General features: G+C 43.4%; 1 long non-coding RNA gene across 3 annotated transcripts in view; it reads right to left on the bottom strand.

The window, feature by feature from the left end:
• The window catches only part of LOC144822622 (uncharacterized), a 755,115-nt gene that overhangs the window by 206,063 nt on the left and 529,209 nt on the right, over positions 1–19,843 (bottom strand). For 2 of the 3 annotated variants that reach the window (XR_013608651.1, XR_013608650.1), the window contains exons 4-7: positions 19,041–19,172; positions 12,679–12,848; positions 6,938–7,107; positions 1,198–1,367 (exon numbers count right to left, since the gene is read on the bottom strand). This is a non-coding gene — a long non-coding RNA (uncharacterized LOC144822622). The remainder of the gene's footprint in view (positions 1–1,197; positions 1,368–6,937; positions 7,108–12,678; positions 12,849–19,040; positions 19,173–19,843) is intronic. The other variant, XR_013608652.1, reaches the window with a different exon arrangement.

Genomic DNA, 19,843 nt, shown 5'->3' with positions numbered 1-19,843 from the left:
ACACAGGGATCATCTGAATGGTTCAACTTATCAGTCAAATGCTTAGGAACAATCGGGAGGGTGAGACCAGAGAAATTATCATGTTTTGTATTATGGGACAAAAGCTCGACTGTAAGAATGTAACATGCATTCAGTGTACATTGGTCAAATAAGTACACTGCGGCCTCACATAAATTATTGAACTGCGACTCCACAACACCACAGATACAGTTACTTGGTACAGAAATGTGGAACATATTCTGATCAACTATTTACTTGTGGGAAGACTGCAGTTTCCAAACATGAGCAGTACTCCACAAGAACCCCGTTAACAGGGCAGTGATAAGAATGAAAGGGCCAATATGGTGACATAGCATTTGGTAGCAAACCTTTCACTTATATTATCATCATTATGGCAACAATGTTTGCCTATAACCATCACAACTAATGGAGGATGGCTCGACAGGTAGGTGATGTTTACAAGCAGTGCTACCTAGAATTCCGTCTTTACAGGCTGCTCGGAGAAAATCCTTCTTTTATGTGATGAACCCACATTTGTGCTATTATTGTTGGTTTATGAACTCTGCACATTGAGGCACTGCAGTCCACTCTCCTGTGTATGTGCTCTGACCTCTAAAACACATTAACATTGGCTAATCCAAAACAGTAATGTTCAGTAAGGTCATAGTATATTGTACAGGAAACTGCACCAAAGGAATTGGAAGTTAAAAGTCACCTATGGACTGCCGCACAAGTTGGGTCATCCAGTAGGCAGACAAAAGAAACAGGACTTCAGGGCTACCTGGGTCACGTGACTGCTTGTTAGGGTTTGTGCACAGCAAAGAGCTTGTCCCCTCTCATTGCAGTAGTAGCCTCCTTGATAGCTCTGCTTTGCACTACACTGTGTTATAGGTACACTGTTTCAGCCCCTAGATACTCTTTTTATACTGTTAGGAATACTGGAGTTTGCTTTATTAGGCATTAGTATTGTTTTGTCATGAATGCTGGAGTTTGCTTTTACCAAGGCTTCCTTTTTGTCTATTTTTTCTTTGCCACGTGCTATTTCCTCCCGTGTTCTCCCCTCTATTTACATAATAACTGAAGCGCTGCACGTCTTCCAAGAACAACGTGCAGCGCATAGGAACCACACCCAGTACTGTCTATAAAAGGCAGCTCTGAGCGCCACCCAGTGCTTGTGCTCATCTTTCACCCGCTTACCTGAGATCCGATCCTCCGCTTCCCGCCTGGAGTTCGGCGCTGGCTCTCCTTTGCGAACCTCGCTCATCCCCGGACCTGCATCGGCTTCAGGAGCGCAGCCGGTAGCGATCCCTCCTTCCTGTTTCCGGCGCATCTTGATCCCGGCCCCTCTCCTGCCCTGCTGGAACGATCTGCAAAATAGGAAAAGGACAAAGGTTAGACTGAGCATGACCCCCACTCAACAAGTAAGTGTGTAATCATTTATACTCTTCAAGCCCATTCCTGACTACGGCCCAAGGATTTGTACGGACATAGTTTTCAGGTATTTCTTTAAGGAACTTTGTGAATCGAACATTGATTTGCAAGCAGTGCATTGTGGAATTTTGTGAATCGTACATTGTTTTGCAAGCAGTTCATTGTGGAACATTGTGCATCGAACTGTGGAACTGGTAACTGCAAGGCATGTAGTTAAACAAAGACTTGCACTAAGTACATTACTGTATTTTGAGTTAAGAGTACAGTACACATTTTATGAAGATTCTGGGCATAAGTTAAAAAACCCTCACGCTAGTAGAGAGGGACATCATATTAAACAGAAACAGCCCAGCCTGGAAGCCAGAGACCAGGAATAGAGAGGCACGAGTTTCACGAGTAGTCTGACTGAGCTACAGGTTACAGCAATTCAGCAGCTGTGGAGAACACTAGAGCAGTGTTGTCTCTTTCTTTTTTTATTTTATCTACTTCCCCCTTCCCTGGAGCTTCTGGTTCTTTGCACATTGTGTACAACTAGTGTGCTGGAGCAAGCAGTTTCAGGGTGGGTACGGATTGTCTTCAGACTCCACCAGAACTGTCAGGATACTCAGGTGAGCCGGGTTGTGACAGAAGCACAAGCCTTAAAAGCGCAGCTCTGTTGGACGATGAATGCAGGGGAAGAAACAGAAGGCATTGACGCCACGGATATGGCGCAAGCCTTAAACGAGGATTTGGCCCATAATGAGACAGTGACTGGGCTCTTGCAGCACATGCAAGAAGAAATAGAGAAATTAAAGTTTGAAAACCCTACTTTAAAACAAGATTTGGTCAGGTATAAACCTAGGGAGTCTCAGTGGCACACAGCTTTCACTCCTTTGTTTAAGGACTCCTCAGAAACTGGGGCGAGATCTAAACATACTACTTTCTCTCCCCCAGAGGAGGTCACAGTAAATGTTCCCAGTGCAGTGCCTTTAGCTGCGCCTAAACGCTTTCGTCTATATAAACCATCTTTTTGTCCAGGATATTTATCAAAATTTTGACGAGTGGTACGCACCATGGGGATAGTAATAAATTCCATGTTTTTATAAATCAATGTCAGTTACATTTCGTTTGTAAGCCACAACAGTTCCCTACTGATGCCACGAAAGGGGCATTTGTCTTGTCTTATTTGGGCGGAACGGCAGCTAATTGGTCAATTCCTTTTGTGGATAGGGATGATCCAATCCTCCATAATTGGAATCAGTTTAAATGTACTATGACTCGCCTTTTTGCAAAACACACCTTTATGCAGGCAAGTGATAACGAACTCCTCAATTTAAAGCAAGGCAATAAGGATTTATTGACCTACCTCACTAGTTTTAACCGTTTACTCACGGAGACACAGTGGCCAGAGGAAAAGCGTGTCTCCCTTTTTTATAAGGGATTAAGAGACAATTTAAAGGACGCTCTTGCACATATTGTCGACTTGCCTGAAGATTATTCTGATTTCGTGGATTTAGTGGTGAAACTGGAACATAGACTAGGAGAAAGGAAGGGAGATAAATCCAAACTGGAATCAAGGCTAACTTTTGTCAGACATGAAAAGAAAGAAACAGACAGTAAGCTCCCTGAACCTGAACCTATGCAGATAGGGACACTTAGAGGCCCACTCTCTTCGGAAGAAAAAGAAAGGAGGAGAAAACTCCAACTATGTTTGTATTGTGGCAAAGCTGGCCACTTTGCTAGAGAGTGCCCTGTAGAACCTAAAACTCCATGAAAGGTTACCGTCTCCTCCGTCTCTTCTACAGAGCCGGAAAACGAATAAGCTCAACAAGGGGAGAGGTTACTTGTTCGAGAAAGTGTCACCAAACCTCTAATTCAGCAGCTTTTGTGGTTCCTCATATACCTAGACATTTCTTAATCCAGATCTTTTTAATAGTAACTACCCAGATTAGACATTCTCTCCCTGTACTTCTTGATTCTGGAGCTACAGGAAATGTTGTGAACAGCAAGTTAGCTGAAACATTAGGCCTACCTGTGTGTTTAAAGCCTTGTCCAGAAGCAGTGTGTGCTGTGGATTGGTCAGAACTGACGTCTGGTTTGATCACAAAACAAACAAGTCCACTCATCATGGTCTGTCAAAACGGACATACAGAACTGATTAGTTTTGATCTGATAGACACCCCTAATATTGGGTTGATCCTTGGGGTGCCTTGGCTAACTGCTCATAACCCAAAAATCGATTGGGTAAATAGAACAGTTACTCTGGATTCCTCCTTTTGTAGAACCACTTGCTATCAGGAAGCAGGAAATGAACAGAGATCAGTAATACATTGTGCTGGTATTACACAAGAACAAATCCTCCTGAATATTCTAAGTTTAAAGATGTCTAGTGTTTTGCCCCCGCATCGGTCCTATGACTGCCGTATAGACCTTATTGCAGGGGCCCCTTTGCCTAACAATAGAGTATATGCCTTGACTGACGAAGAGACCAAATATTTAAGAACATACTTAGATGACCTATTGCAGTCTGGGTTCATCCGTCATTCCACATCTCCAGTGTCATCTCCGCTTTTTTTTATCCCGAAACCGGATAAATCCCTGCGTGTGTGCATAGACTATAGAGGACTTAATAAGGCAACGATAAAAAACAAGTACCCCCTTCCTCTGATTCCTGTCCTGTTGGACCAATTAAGACATTCTACAGTTTACACTAAATTGGATTTGCGGGGGTATACCACTTGGTGAGAATCAAAGAGAATGATGAATGGAAGACGGCTTTCAAAACAAAGTTTGGACTATTCGAATACACTCTAATGCCCTTTGGGTTATGTAATGCCCCTGCGGCATTTCAATTCTTTATTAATGAGGTGTTACACGAATTCTTGGATGTGTGCGTAATAGTATACATTGACGACATCCTCATTTATTAAACAAATCAGGAAGATCACACCCAACATGTTCGTGCAGTATTAGCAAAACTAAAAGAAAATCACCTCTTTGCAAAAATAGAAAAGGGTACATTCAATGCAAGCTCGGTAGATTTTTTAGGATACTGCCTGTCACCTCTAGGTATCACCATGGACATCAAGAAAGTCAGTGCTATTACTGATTGGCCTGAACCCTCCTCTGTAAAAGATGTACAGAGGTTTCTGGGTTTTGCCAACTTTTATAGGAGATTTATTTCTCATTTTGCAGACATCATGGCCCACTTTGTTGCGGAAAGGGCAACGATTTCTTTGGACTGACGAAGCATCGCAAGCTTTCCAACTGTTAAAGCAAAAATTCACTTCGGCCCCAGTTCTGAAACACCCTGACCCTGACTTGCCGTTTTTTTGTAGAAGCAGATGCTTCGCAGGTAGCATTAGGGGGAGTTCTCTCACAACGAGATGCTGTAGACAGCCAATTGCACCCAATAGCCTTCTATTCCAAAAAATTACTACCAGCAGAACAGAATTTTACCGTGGCTGAAAGGGAACTCTTAGCTATCAAGGTAGCCTTTTCCGAATGGAGACACCATTTAATGGGAGCCAAGTTCCCTATTACTATCCTTACTTACCATAAGAACCTATAGTTCTTTGGATCACGTAAAGCTCTAACACCACGCCAAATGCGGTGCTTAAATTTCTTCAGTACCTTTGATTTCGTCATTACCTATAGACCAGGTGCACAACAAATCCAATCTGATGTTTTATCCAGATACGGACATACCTTAGAAACAAAACAAGACACAATAGGAGAACCTATTATTGCACCCCAAAAACTTTTAGCACCAGTACAACAGAAGGATTTCATGACAGACCTTTATACTGCACATTTGCAAACAGATCCTCAAGAATGGTTGAAGGGATCCCGTAGCACTATACAACATGGGTTATTGTATCACAACACCATGCTTTATGTGCCCACCACAGAATTACAAACACAGGTGATAACATGGCATCATACTTCACCTTTGACAGGCCATCCTGGTTGGGTAAAAACTCTAGATAATGTGCGAAAACACTTTTGGTGGGACACTATGAGTAAGGACATTAAGCAATTCGTCACCACCTGTCCTGTTTGTACAAGACATAAATCGTCCCACAAGGCCCCTGCTGGGTTGTTGGTACCAATGCCATCACCCACACAACCATGGCACACTGTGAGTGTAGATTTTATTGTCAGTTTACCGCCAATAAAATTATTCACAACAGTATTAGTAATAGTAGGTTTTTGGCTAAAATGGCACATTTTGTACCATTACGGAAATTGCCAACCGCAGTAGAATTTGCAGAAATAGTTCGTTTGCATGGCTTGCCAAGTAAAGTGCTGTCAGACCGGGGTAGTCAGTTCAATTCTAGGTTTTGGAAAAGTCTATGTGACAAACTGAAAGTGGAGGTGGCGCTGTCCACCGCTTTCCATCCAGAAACAGACGGACAAACTGAACGACTGAACCAAACCTTACTCCAAACATTAAGATGTTTGTTGGCAGACTACACTAGTGAATGGATGGAAGCTTTACCTTTGGCGGAGTTTGTTTATAACAATACTGAGCATGTAGCACTACATTGCACACTATTCTATTTCATGCACGGGTATCATCCAAGAGCTTTACCCATTCTGGTAGAAGATTCCTTTCTTCCAACAGTAACGGATAGACTAACAAGATTAGGTGACATTCAAGACAAGGCCAGGAAACATTTATTGAGGTATAAGGAACGCATTAAGAAGCAAGCAGACAAACACAGAACTGAGGCACCAACATACCAGATCGGTGAAAAGGTATGGCTATCCACAAAGAACTTAAATGTAGAAGGATCCCGAAAGTTACAGCCACATTTTATTGGACCCTTTAGTGTCACCACCATAGTGAACCCAGTAACAGCAAAATTGGACTTGCCAAGTGATACACTCTACATTCCATGTATCCTTGCTTAAGCCATACAACCCAAAAACCCGACTTGAGCCTCCCCCACCGCCCGTAACAATTAAAGGAAACCTAGTATATGCAGTGCAGAGTATAAAAGACGCAAAAAGAATCCATGGACGTCTGTTTTATTTAGTGGAATGGAAGGGGTATGATGAAACGGAAAATTCATGGGAGCCAGCGTCCTATGAACACGCCCCACGATTGATTAGAAGGTTTTACTTAACACATTCAGGGAAACCTCACCCAGTAGGAGGGCTTTTGAGGGGGGCGACTGTTAGGGTTTGTGCACAGCAAAGACCTTGTCCCCTCTCATTGCAGTAGTAGCCTCCTTGATAACTCTTTGTATACTGTTAGGAATACTGGAGTTTGCTTTATTAGGCATTAGTATTGTTTTGTCATGAATGCTGGAGTTTGCTTTTACCAAGGCTTCCTTTTTGTCTATCTTTCCTTTGCCACGTGCTATTTCCTCCCGTGTTCTACCCTCCATTTACATAATAACTGAAGCGCTGCACGTTTTCCAAGAACAACGTGCAGCGCATAGGAACCACACCCTTTACTGTCTATAAAAGGCAGCCCTGAGCGCCACCCGGTGCTTGTGCTTGTCTTTTACCCGCTTACCTAAGATCCGATCTTCCGCTTCCCGCCTGGAGTTCGGCGCTGGCTCTCCTCTGCAGACCTCGCTAGTCCCCGGACCTGCATCGGCTTCAGCAGCGCAGCCGGTAGCGCTCCCTCCTTCCTGTTTCCGGCGCATCTTGATCCCGGCCCCTCTCCTGCCCTGCTGGAACGATCTGCAAAATAGGAAAAGGACAAAGGTTAGACTGAGCATGACCCCCCACTCAACAAGTAAGTGTGTAATCATTTATACTCTTCAAGGCCATTCCTGACTACGCCCCAAGGATTTGTACGGACATAGTTTTCAGGTATTTCTTTAAGGAACTTTGTGAATCGAACATTAATTTGTAAGCAGTGCATTGTGGAATTTTGTGAATCGAACATTGTTTTGCAAGCAGTTCATTGTGGAACATTGTGCATCGAACTGTGGAACTGGTAACTGCAAGGCATGTAGTTAAACAAAGACTTGCACTAAGTACATTACTGTATTTTGAGTTAAGAGTACAGTACACATTTTATGAAGATTCTGGGCATAAGTTAAAAAACCCTCACGCTAGTAGAGAGGCACATCATATTAAACAGAAACAGCCCAGCCTGGAAGCCAGAGACCAGGAATAGAGAGGCACGAGTTTCACGAGTAGTCTGACTGAGCTACAGGTTACAGCAATTCAGCAGCTGTGGAGAACACTAGAGCAGTGTTGTCTCTTTCTTTTTTTATTTTATCTACTTCCCCCTTCCCTGGAGCTTCTGGTTCTTTGCACATTGTGTACAACTAGTGTGCTGGAGCAAGCAGTTTCAGGGTGGGTACGGATTGTCTTCAGACTCCACCAGAACTGTCAGGATACTCAGGTGAGCTGGGTTGTGACAGAAGCACAAGCCTTAAAAGCGCAGCTCTGTTGGACGATGAATGCAGGGGAAGAAACAGAAGGCATTGACGCCACGGATATGGCGCAAGCCTTAAACGAGGATTTGGCCCATAATGAGACAGTGACTGGGCTCTTGCAGCACATGCAAGAAGAAATAGAGAAATTAAAGTTTGAAAACCCTACTTTAAAACAAGATTTGGTCAGGTATAAACCTAGGGAGTCTCAGTGGCACACAGCTTTCACTCCTTTGTTTAAGGACTCCTCAGAAACTGGGGCGAGATCTAAACATACTACTTTCTTTCCCCAGAGGAGGTCACAGTAAATGTTCCCAGTGCAGTGCCTTTAGCTGCGCCTAAACGCTTTCGTCTATATAAACCATCTTTTTGTCCAGGATATTTATCAAAATTTTGACGAGTGGTACGCACCATGGGGATAGTAATAAATTCCATGTTTTTATAAATCAATGTCAGTTACATTTCGTTTGTAAGCCACAACAGTTCCCTACTGATGCCACGAAAGGGGCATTTGTCTTGTCTTATTTGGGCGGAACGGCAGCTAATTGGTCAATTCCTTTTGTGGATAGGGATGATCCAATCCTCCATAATTGGAATCAGTTTAAATGTACTATGACTCGCCTTTTTGCAAAACACACCTTTATGCAGGCAAGTGATAACGAACTCCTCAATTTAAAGCAAGGCAATAAGGATTTATTGACCTACCTCACTAGTTTTAACCGTTTACTCACGGAGACACAGTGGCCAGAGGAAAAGCGTGTCTCCCTTTTTTATAAGGGATTAAGAGACAATTTAAAGGACGCTCTTGCACATATTGTCGACTTGCCTGAAGATTATTCTGATTTCGTGGATTTAGTGGTGAAACTGGAACATAGACTAGGAGAAAGGAAGGGAGATAAATCCAAACTGGAATCAAGGCTAACTTTTGTCAGACATGAAAAGAAAGAAACAGACAGTAAGCTCCCTGAACCTGAACCTATGCAGATAGGGACACTTAGAGGCCCACTCTCTTCGGAAGAAAAAGAAAGGAGGAGAAAACTCCAACTATGTTTGTATTGTGGCAAAGCTGGACACTTTGCTAGAGAGTGCCCTGTAGAACCTAAAACTCCATGAAAGGTTACGGTCTCCTCCGTCTCTTCTACAGCGCCGGAAAACGAATAAGCTCAACAAGGGGAGAGGTTACTTGTTCGAGAAAGTGTCACCAAACCTCTAATTCAGCAGCTTTTGTGGTTCCTCATATACCTAGACATTTCTTAATCCAGATCTTTTTAATAGTAACTGCCCAGATTAGACATTCTCTCCCTGTACTTCTTGATTCTGGAGCTACAGGAAATGTTGTGAACAGCAAGTTAGCTGAAACATTAGGCCTACCTGTGTGTTTAAAGCCTTGTCCAGAAGCAGTGTGTGCTGTGGATTGGTCAGAACTGACGTCTGGTTTGATCACAAAACAAACAAGTCCACTCATCATGGTCTGTCAAAACGGACATACAGAACTGATTAGTTTTGATCTGATAGACACCCCTAATATTGGGTTGATCCTTGGGGTGCCTTGGCTAACTGCTCATAACCCAAAAATCGATTGGGTAAATAGAACAGTTACTCTGGATTCCTCCTTTTGTAGAACCACTTGCTATCAGGAAGCAGGAAATGAACAGAGATCAGTAATACATTGTGCTGGTATTACACAAGAACAAATCCTCCTGAATATTCTAAGTTTAAAGATGTCTAGTGTTTTGCCCCCGCATCGGTCCTATGACTGCCGTATAGACCTTATTGCAGGGGCCCCTTTGCCTAACAATAGAGTATATGCCTTGACTGACGAAGAGACCAAATATTTAAGAACATACTTAGATGACCTATTGCAGTCTGGGTTCATCCGTCATTCCACATCTCCAGTGTCATCTCCGCTTTTTTTTATCCCGAAACCGGATAAATCCCTGCGTGTGTGCATAGACTATAGAGGACTTAATAAGGCAACGATAAAAAACAAGTACCCCCTTCCTCTGATTCCTGTCCTGTTGGACCAATTAAGACATTCTACAGTTTACACTAAATTGGATTTGCGGGGGTATACCACTTGGTGAGAATCAAAGAGAATGATGAATGGAAGACGGCTTTCAAAACAAAGTTTGGACTATTCGAATACACTCTAATGCCCTTTGGGTTATGTAATGCCCCTGCGGCATTTCAATTCTTTATTAATGAGGTGTTACACGAATTCTTGGATGTGTGCGTAATAGTATACATTGACGACATCCTCATTTATTAAACAAATCAGGAAGATCACACCCAACATGTTCGTGCAGTATTAGCAAAACTAAAAGAAAATCACCTCTTTGCAAAAATAGAAAAGGGTACATTCAATGCAAGCTCGGTAGATTTTTTAGGATACTGCCTGTCACCTCTAGGTATCACCATGGACATCAAGAAAGTCAGTGCTATTACTGATTGGCCTGAACCCTCCTCTGTAAAAGATGTACAGAGGTTTCTGGGTTTTGCCAACTTTTATAGGAGATTTATTTCTCATTTTGCAGACATCATGGCCCACTTTGTTGCGGAAAGGGCAACGATTTCTTTGGACTGACGAAGCATCGCAAGCTTTCCAACTGTTAAAGCAAAAATTCACTTCGGCCCCAGTTCTGAAACACCCTGACCCTGACTTGCCATTTTTTTGTAGAAGCAGATGCTTCGCAGGTAGCATTAGGGGGAGTTCTCTCACAACGAGATGCTGTAGACAGCCAATTGCACCCAATAGCCTTCTATTCCCAAAAATTACTACCAGCCGAACAGAATTTTACCGTGGCTGAAAGGGAACTCTTAGCTATCAAGGTAGCCTTTTCCGAATGGAGACACCATTTAATGGGAGCCAAGTTCCCTATTACTATCTTTACTTACCATAAGAACCTATAGTTCTTTGGATCACGTAAAGCTCTAACACCACGCCAAATGCGGTGCTTAAATTTCTTCAGTACCTTTGATTTCGTCATTACCTATAGACCAGGTGCACAACAAATCCAATCTGATGTTTTATCCAGATACGGACATACCTTAGAAACAAAACAAGACACAATAGGAGAACCTATTATTGCACCCCAAAAACTTTTAGCACCAGTACAACAGAAGGATTTCATGACAGACCTTTATACTGCACATTTGCAAACAGATCCTCAAGAATGGTTGAAGGGATCCCGTAGCACTATACAACATGGGTTATTGTATCACAACACCATGCTTTATGTGCCCACCACAGAATTACAAACACAGGTGATAACATGGCATCATACTTCACCTTTGACAGGCCATCCTGGTTGGGTAAAAACTCTAGATAATGTGCGAAAACACTTTTGGTGGGACACTATGAGCAAGGACATTAAGCAATTCGTCACCACCTGTCCTGTTTGTACAAGACATAAATCGTCCCACAAGGCCCCTGCTGGGTTGTTGGTACCAATGCCATCACCCACACAACCATGGCACACTGTGAGTGTAGATTTTATTGTCAGTTTACCGCCAGTAAAATTATTCACAACAGTATTAGTAATAGTAGTTTTTTTGTCTAAAATGGCACATTTTGTACCATTACGGAAATTGCCAACCGCAGTAGAATTTGCAGAAATAGTTCGTTTGCATGGCTTGCCAAGTAAAGTGCTGTCAGACCGGGGTAGTCAGTTCAATTCTAGGTTTTGGAAAAGTCTATGTGACAAACTGAAAGTGGAGGTGGCGCTGTCCACCGCTTTCCATCCAGAAACAGACGGACAAACTGAACGACTGAACCAAACCTTACTCCAAACATTAAGATGTTTGTTGGCAGACTACACTAGTGAATGGCTGGAAGCTTTACCTTTGGCGGAGTTTGTTTATAACAATACTGAGCATGTAGCACTACATTGCACACTATTCTATTTCATGCACGGGTATCATCCAAGAGCTTTACCCATTCTGGTAGAAGATTCCTTTCTTCCAACAGTAACGGATAGACTAACAAGATTAGGTGACATTCAAGACAAGGCCAGGAAACATTTATTGAGGTATAAGGAACGCATGAAGAAGCAAGCAGACAAACACAGAACTGAGGCACCAACATACCAGATCGGTGAAAAGGTATGGCTATCCACAAAGAACTTAAATGTAGAAGGATCCGGAAAGTTACAGCCACATTTTATTGGACCTTTTAGTGTCACCACCATAGTGAACCCAGTAACAGCAAAATTGGACTTGCCAAGTGATACACTCTACATTCCATGTATCCTTGCTTAAGCCATACAACCCAAAAACCCGACCTGAGCCTCCCCCACCGCCCGTAACAATTAAAGGAAACCTAGTATATGCAGTGCAGAGTATAAAAGACGCAAAAAGAATCCATGGACGTCTGTTTTATTTAATGGAATGGAAGGGGTATGATGAAACGGAAAATTCATGGGAGCCAGCGTCCTATGAACACGCCCCACGATTGATTAGAAGGTTTTACTTAACACATTCAGGGAAACCTCACCCAGTAGGAGGGCTTTTGAGGGGGGCGACTGTTAGGGTTTGTGCACAGCAAAGACCTTGTCCCCTCTCATTGCAGTAGTAGCCTCCTTGATAACTCTTTGTATACTGTTAGGAATACTGGAGTTTGCTTTATTAGGCATTAGTATTGTTTTGTCATGAATGCTGGAGTTTGCTTTTACCAAGGCTTCCTTTTTGTCTATCTTTCCTTTGCCACGTGCTATTTCCTCCCGTGTTCTACCCTCCATTTACATAATAACTGAAGTGCTGCACGTTTTCCAAGAACAACGTGCAGCGCATAGGAACCACACCCTTTACTGTCTATAAAAGGCAGCCCTGAGCGCCACCCGGTGCTTGTGCTTGTCTTTTACCCGCTTACCTAAGATCCGATCTTCCGCTTCCCGCCTGGAGTTCGGCGCTGGCTCTCCTCTGCAGACCTCGCTAGTCCCCGGACCTGCATCGGCTTCAGCAGCGCAGCCGGTAGCGCTCCCTCCTTCCTGTTTCCGGCGCATCTTGATCCCGGCCCCTCTCCTGCCCTGCTGGAACGATCTGCAAAATAGGAAAAGGACAAAGGTTAGACTGAGCATGAAACCCCCCCGCTCAACAAGTAAGTGTGTAATCATTTATACTCTTCAAGGCCATTCCTGACTACGGCCCAAGGATTTGTATGGACATAGTTTTCAGGTATTTCTTTAAGGAACTTTGTGAAACGAACATTAATTTGCAAGCAGTGCACTGTGGAACTTTGTGAATCGAACATTGTTTTGCAAGCAGTTTATTGTGGAACATTGTGCATCGAACTGTAAGGCATGCAGTTAACAAAGACTTGCACTAAGTACAGTACTGTATTTTGACTTAAGAGTACAGTACACGTTTTATGAAGATTCTGGGCATAAGTTAAAAAACTCTCACGCTAGTAGAGAAGCACATCACATTAAACAGAAACAGCCCAGCCTGGAAGCCAGAGACCAGGAATAGATATTTTGCAGCAAAATAAAGGGGATGTGCTGCAAAAGTGGGTAGGGTTGATTCTGGGAGCATTTTTGATTACCTGTAATTTAGGGAGTGATCAGGAGTCACCCCATCCATTGGCTGGCGAATATTACAAAAGTGACATCTTAACCACAGCTCATGAGATGCTGTAGATGTAGGCGTAGTCTGACTACCTCATTACAAGCCCCATGCAGTACCAGAGGTAACTATACACCCAGTAAGTGTACACACTGAAGGGTGCAGTTTTAACTGGCTCCTAATCATCAGACAAATCACCTTTATGCTCCTCACACATGCCTACCATGCGCTCCACAACATCAGACCTTCATACCTCAATCACTGCCTCCCCTTCCTCACTCCCACCAGACACCTACCCTCCGCCAAGCTGGTCCTGGCTACTATCCCACTGATCCGCAAGACCACAGCCGGAGGAAGATCTTTCTTCTACATAGCCCCAACGACCTGGAACTCTCTTCCTTTACATATGAGGCAATAACCCTCACTCCCTCAATTCAGGAAGGACCTCAAAACCTGGCTCTTCAACTGAACTGGCTCTTCGACTGAACTGCAGAAACTCCCCCTTCCCCCCAGCACCTTCAGACCCTAATGGATGATTAGCCACGCTGTATAAGAATCCTAATTGATTGTTTAACTGGGTGAGAAATTACTGCGCTATTCCTAGGTTCAAACCTGAGAGTAGGAGATTACTTTTAAACAGTTCCATTCCAATGCAGGATAGCCTACAATGTTTTATATTTGCCCACACTCATGTGGCAAAAAACAGTGGCTGCTATATTTGTGCACCAGTTGTTGGTAATCCCATTACTCTGATTCTTCGTCCTTATTTCAGTGATTAAATCAGGAGAGGTGTCCACAGACAAGTATCCCGTTGCTTAACCTTGAAGGGAAAAAAAGGAAAAATATTGTCACTCTCTAGTACTGCCTATAAAAGACAAATTCTCCATTAAAACCTTCGGAGTCAAATAATAAATCAGCTGAACCAAATGCTATCAAAGCCGAGCTTACAGAAGGAATGGTGGAAGGATTGCAAGTACTAATACGAGGAAGCAGAATCAAAGTTATGGGTTTACCAACAAGTAACTGAAGCATTACCTCTTCCTCAATTTCTCATTCCAATGCTTAGATCATTAAGATCCCTCAATTGAGTTATGACTGGAATCAATCCCCCACCAAGGAAGCACACCAACAGGTGCTTGCAGCCGAGTAGGTACCAGGCACAGCAGGGAGCAATACCTCAAAAGACATGAGGCCCTCATAGCCAACCAAGAGGGACACATGGAGAGCCAGAGAAGCCAAAGACAACCACCAGGCAAGGAACCCAAAGACAGGGACACAGGGGAACAGAAACAGATGGTATCAAATTGCAGCAGCACAAATCCCTTTGGCACAGACTGCCTGAGCCTTGAGTAGAGGAACTAGAATACCAAACAAAAATGTGCAAATGTGAGCCCCCGAAAATAAACCCAACAAGACCTGTTGAGAGCAGAAAAGGAGGGGCCCTTGCAGGCACAATGCCACACCTAAAACAGGGCAAATAATTATACTTGCCCAAGGCTGGTACCAAAGTAGAGGCCAGAATCAGGGTAATAGTCATTGTTAGACTTGGCATCCTCTGGGATGTTTCTCCTGCCTTTTTGCTTTCTGACCTCATGGTTTTGACTGTGTTTTGCTGGTTTAGTGTCTCTGTGCACTTTCTCACTGCTGTTCAGTGTTAAAGTGCAAGTGCTCCTGTTGTAAATTGTTATTGTGGATTAGTGTTTCCATGATTGGCATATTTGATTTACTGGTAAGCCCCTAGTAAAGTGCACTGAGTGTGCCAGGGCCTGTAAATCAAATGATACTAATGGGCCTGCAGCACTGGTTGTGCCACCCACATAAGTAGCCCTGAAAAGGTATCTCAGACCTGCCACTGAAGTGTCTGCAAGCGGTTTGTAACTGCCATGTCAACCTGGCAAGTGCACCCACTTGCCAGCCCCTAACCTTCCCTTTTTTACATTTAAGTCACCCCTAAGGTAAGCAAAAGGTACCCCTGTGGGCAGGGTGCTGTGTATATTAAAGGTAGGAACATGTACTGGTGTGGGTGACATGTCCTGGTGATGAATTACAATGTATTTTGTTTTTCACCACTGCAAGGTGATCTGTCCCATAGGATATAATGGGAGTTTTACTTATAACATCTTATATGCATAACTTCCCATTGGGACAAGCTAGGGAAATGGAGTTTAGTATGCCTCGACTCAGAATGTGAAAATGCATCTTTTAGTAAAGATGATTTTTATGTTTGTTGTTTGAAAATACAACTTTTAGAAAGAAGGTCTCTTACTTAGCCATCCTGTGTGCCTCTGCTAGGTTTGTGGATTGACTGTCTGGCTTTGGAGTGACGGAGGCTGGGGGTGTGAAGTGGCTCCAGAGAGTCTGAATAGACCTGGGCTGCATTTAGAGTATGAGTATAAATATTGGGGCACAGACCAAAGAATTTTAGAACTTGCTGGAATCAAGGAACCTGCCAAGAAGAGCAGGAAGAGCTGCTAGGAGGAGTACTGCCCTGCTGCTGTGTTGTTGCTTTGTTGGGTTGGCCTGCAGTTGCTGCTTCTGCCTTGGGCAGTGAAAGGACTGGACTGAACTTTCTTTACTCATGCTGAGTATCTCCAAGGGTTTTAAGTAGAGCTTGCTTTGTGTTCTGAAGTCTCATGGACTGCAAAGACTTCACCAACCTCTGGGTACCGCTGCTGGAACCGTTGTTTCAGCTGCTACAGAGAAGGTAAACGCACCCAACTCCGTCACTGACTTTTTCACCGGCTCTCTGTCCTGATGGCACCGCAGACCACACCGTCTGCATCTCGCACCTCAACCCTGGTCTCACCGATGCCACCATCCCCCAAACCGCTGCTTGCACTGTGGCCCTTTAGGCACCGCACTCCGCACTTACTCACTTCACTTTGCCATCCTGGTCTCACTGACGCCATTGTTGCTGCCACCTGTGACCACATCATGGCTAGCGGCACTGCTCGTAACTTTCAGGATGCACTGCCTCATTCCACACAACAGTCTGGACCGACCGACACCAGCTCCTGCTAACCGGCTCTGTCGCTTGCACCGCAACTTGCCAGCACCACATCGAGCACTGCTTCGTCATGCACCATAAGCCTTAGTCTCACCGACACCACCTGGACGATCATCACAAAGCTGCCACCTGCACCACATCAAGAAGGGCACCGCACCCTATGTTGCTTCCATTTTGCAACGCAACTGTGACAGTTGCCACGACCGGCTCGCACCAATGTGCCAGCGCGACAACGAAGGTACTGTCACCAAATCTGTCCATGCATTCGCTGGCCCGTACTAACCCGGTAACTGTTAGACTCCTTTGTTTTCAGCATTGAGTTACCCCTGGATGGAGTTACTGACTCATACAAACTGTGTTTTTGAGATATTTCTGCAATTTTAGGGATATCTTGTAAAGTATATATTTTTAAGCACTGTATGTTGGATTCTTAGCGTTTTGGTCTTGTTTTTGATATATAAAAATATTTCTATAAACTGGTGTGTATCCTTTTGTTGTTTTTTCATTGTATTACTGTTGGTTATGTGCAACTGCTTTACACATTGCCTCAAAGATAAGCCTGACTGCTTGTGCCAAGCTACCAAGAGGGTGAGCAGGAGTTATTTTAGGAGTGTAACTCCCTTACACTGACTAGGAATAATGGTCCCTACTTGGACAAAGGAACCTACCTCTGCCGATTGGAGACCTCCATTTCTAACAGTCATTCTAGGAAAATGCACTTTTTTGAATGGTCACCCTCAATTTCTGCCATTTTATTTGCTGGTTTTTGGATTCTGCACATTGGAGCACTGTTGCCCTATGCCTAGTATGTGATCTGACCTGTAAAAACATGTTGAATTAGTATACCCCTAATTGGCATATTTAACTTACCCATTACTCCCTAACAAATGGTAAAAGTGTACGTAGGGGTTTAAGTTAAATGTCATGAGTGGACTGCTGCACATATTGTACCAGCACTAAAATTTCAATGCAAAACATGACTACAGTCATGCCACCAGTAACTTTGCTGTGCAGGCTTAAACTGCACATTAAACCTGTCAAAATAGCATCTTTTTAATAGGCCTATACTCTCCTTTTAAATATCAAAAAATCATCCCTAGATAGCCTTAAATACCCATAAGGCAGGGTGCATAGAATTTGAGAGTAGAACATGTCAAAGTTTAATTTTAAACATGTCCTTACAGTGAGAAGTCCTAACAAGCTATATTGAGTGAAGCAGGTTTAGCTGTTACACAGAAAAGCAATAGGGTACTTTATTGAAGTAAATGAAGTTACCTCAGCCGAGGAACCATATAAATATTAATTCTCAGACCTTTTAAAATGTTTATTACAAAGTCACGTCATTGATAAAATTGGATTTGTAACACATATTTTTCAAAAGCTACTTTTAAAAACGTTCCTTTAACCCACTTAAAGCCTCAAGAAGCCCATTTGCCTGAGCTTCCAAGAATAGCTCCCACATTAGGTGTGATGTGGCTTCCAGAGCTGAGACAAAGGCTTTAAGTGTGGGAAGAAGTTAACCTTCCCCTGACTGGATCAACAACTGGGCTTTGACAAAGAACTAATTATTCAAAGAGGCCTGACTTGTCACAGGCAGATACAGCTCACACCTGGGCCTACCCCCCTTTTGCCTTTCTAGCCAGACAGGTATCAATTCCAGTGGGGGGAGGGGGAGTTGTCCCAGAGCCAGTTTTGAGTGGCCAAAGAGGATGGTTTGCTCATTTCCCTTGCAACACCCCTAGGGTGGGCATAGGAGCTCTGCACTAGGGGAAAAAAATATTCTGCCATGTTTAATTTAGGAAGAGAGGGGCACTCAGGCATTTCATACAGAAGAAGATATTGGAACTGGTTCAAAAGTGGGTACGGTTACCTATGGGTGTCACCCCAACCCACAATCTAATGCCAGGCATAAATCTCGTATTTTCTTCAAAACATTGCTGGACCTGTGGAAGACAGAAGGACTGCACCTGCTGTAGTGACCTTCAAGGAGACTTGAGAGGCTATACCTGTTTTTAATTGTATGCAGTAAGAAGAAGTAGACTCCAGAAGTGGACTGACCTTGTATTACGCTACATGGACACAACATTTGAAAGACGATTTTCTTAAAGAGCCTAATGGAACACTATCAACTGGAGCTCTGAAAACCTTGGCTGATGTCAAAGTGTACTGCTCCCTCCCAAACTGCAAAAGTTTGCACTTAGAAATTTTTTGACAACTTTCTGCCCAGAGAACCGGCAGAGATCATAGTCACCATTGAAGTCACAGCTGTCGATGTCAAATAGCTGGTCTGCCTTAACTTGCTGGTTTGCCCCATAGAAGTAAATATGATTTACAGGATCGTTTCTAACTCCGACATAGAGTCCTTTGCCTGGACTGATGCTAAACAGCATCCAATCAAAGTTGAGGGCTCCCTGGACACTGACTGCAGACTTGACCATCTCTGAGCTTTCATGCCTTCATTGACAACTGCACTGGGACCCCACTTTCAGCAACCTGCTGTTGTTGAGCCCCTATTCAGATCCAGCTTGCAGCTTGGCCGAAAACTTGTCTACAACAACTTTTCTTCCATAAAAGTTTCTAAGTCTGAAGGTAACTTTTTCACAGGGACAAACCCGGTCCTCATGTCGGACTCGTCCCTCATTATGGTCGGCCTCACAACTTACCCTTGTTCCAGTCTAGCTGTTGTAAAAACACACACTTGGAGTTGAAAGTAGTTTTTGTCAATTCAAGACATCACCAACAGACACTGCCAGCTCGTCGGTCCCCAGTCTCTAACTGTCTCAGCAGAGACATTACTAGTAATACAAAAACAAAATGGAAGATAAACAATTGAAAAATAAAAAGGTAAGACATAGAGGAAAACAAATTTTATTTAGCATTTTTTCATTTCATAATCCTTAAAACGTATGGGGGAACGACGTAACCTGGAAGAAAACCTCCCTGCAAGAGAAGAATTAGATTTAGATAAATTGGAACCTGACAACTTTGTATCAATACAAGAAGGATACAGTGATTTGTCACCATTGTACTTCACAAGTCCTGAGATGCTCCACTTACTACCATTGTGCATTGTCACAACATTTCTCTGGGTGGAAGTAATGACAAAAGGGCCCATAAAATCAGTGACACCCTTCTTTTGCCACCTGGGTTACTTGACCATCACCAACTCGCCCATATTCCACGAACTAGTCCGCAATGACTTTTTAAATTCATATCTCTCCTTATATTTCCTTTGATAGTATTTGTTCCTGGCATCCACCTCCTCCTTATCCAAAGAAATAGCATCTCTCAAAGGCAACCATCCAGGATTCTATTTAGTGTGGCCTGTCCACCTCGCAACACCTGAAATGGAGAACACTGCATAACATAATTAACTGTGGTAGGATGTGCCCACCAGGTGTTTCAAAAAACTTCTTTAAGCGTAACCTTTGATTTTAAAGCTCTTTGAACACAAGCCTTGACCACC

The sequence above is a fragment of the Lissotriton helveticus genome, chromosome 3_1, assembly GCF_964261635.1.
Source record: "Lissotriton helveticus chromosome 3_1, aLisHel1.1, whole genome shotgun sequence".
In the NCBI taxonomy this organism is placed as follows: domain Eukaryota; kingdom Metazoa; phylum Chordata; class Amphibia; order Caudata; family Salamandridae; genus Lissotriton; species Lissotriton helveticus.
Note: the sequence above shows the minus strand (reverse complement) of the source record. Positions and strands in the feature narration are given on the sequence as shown.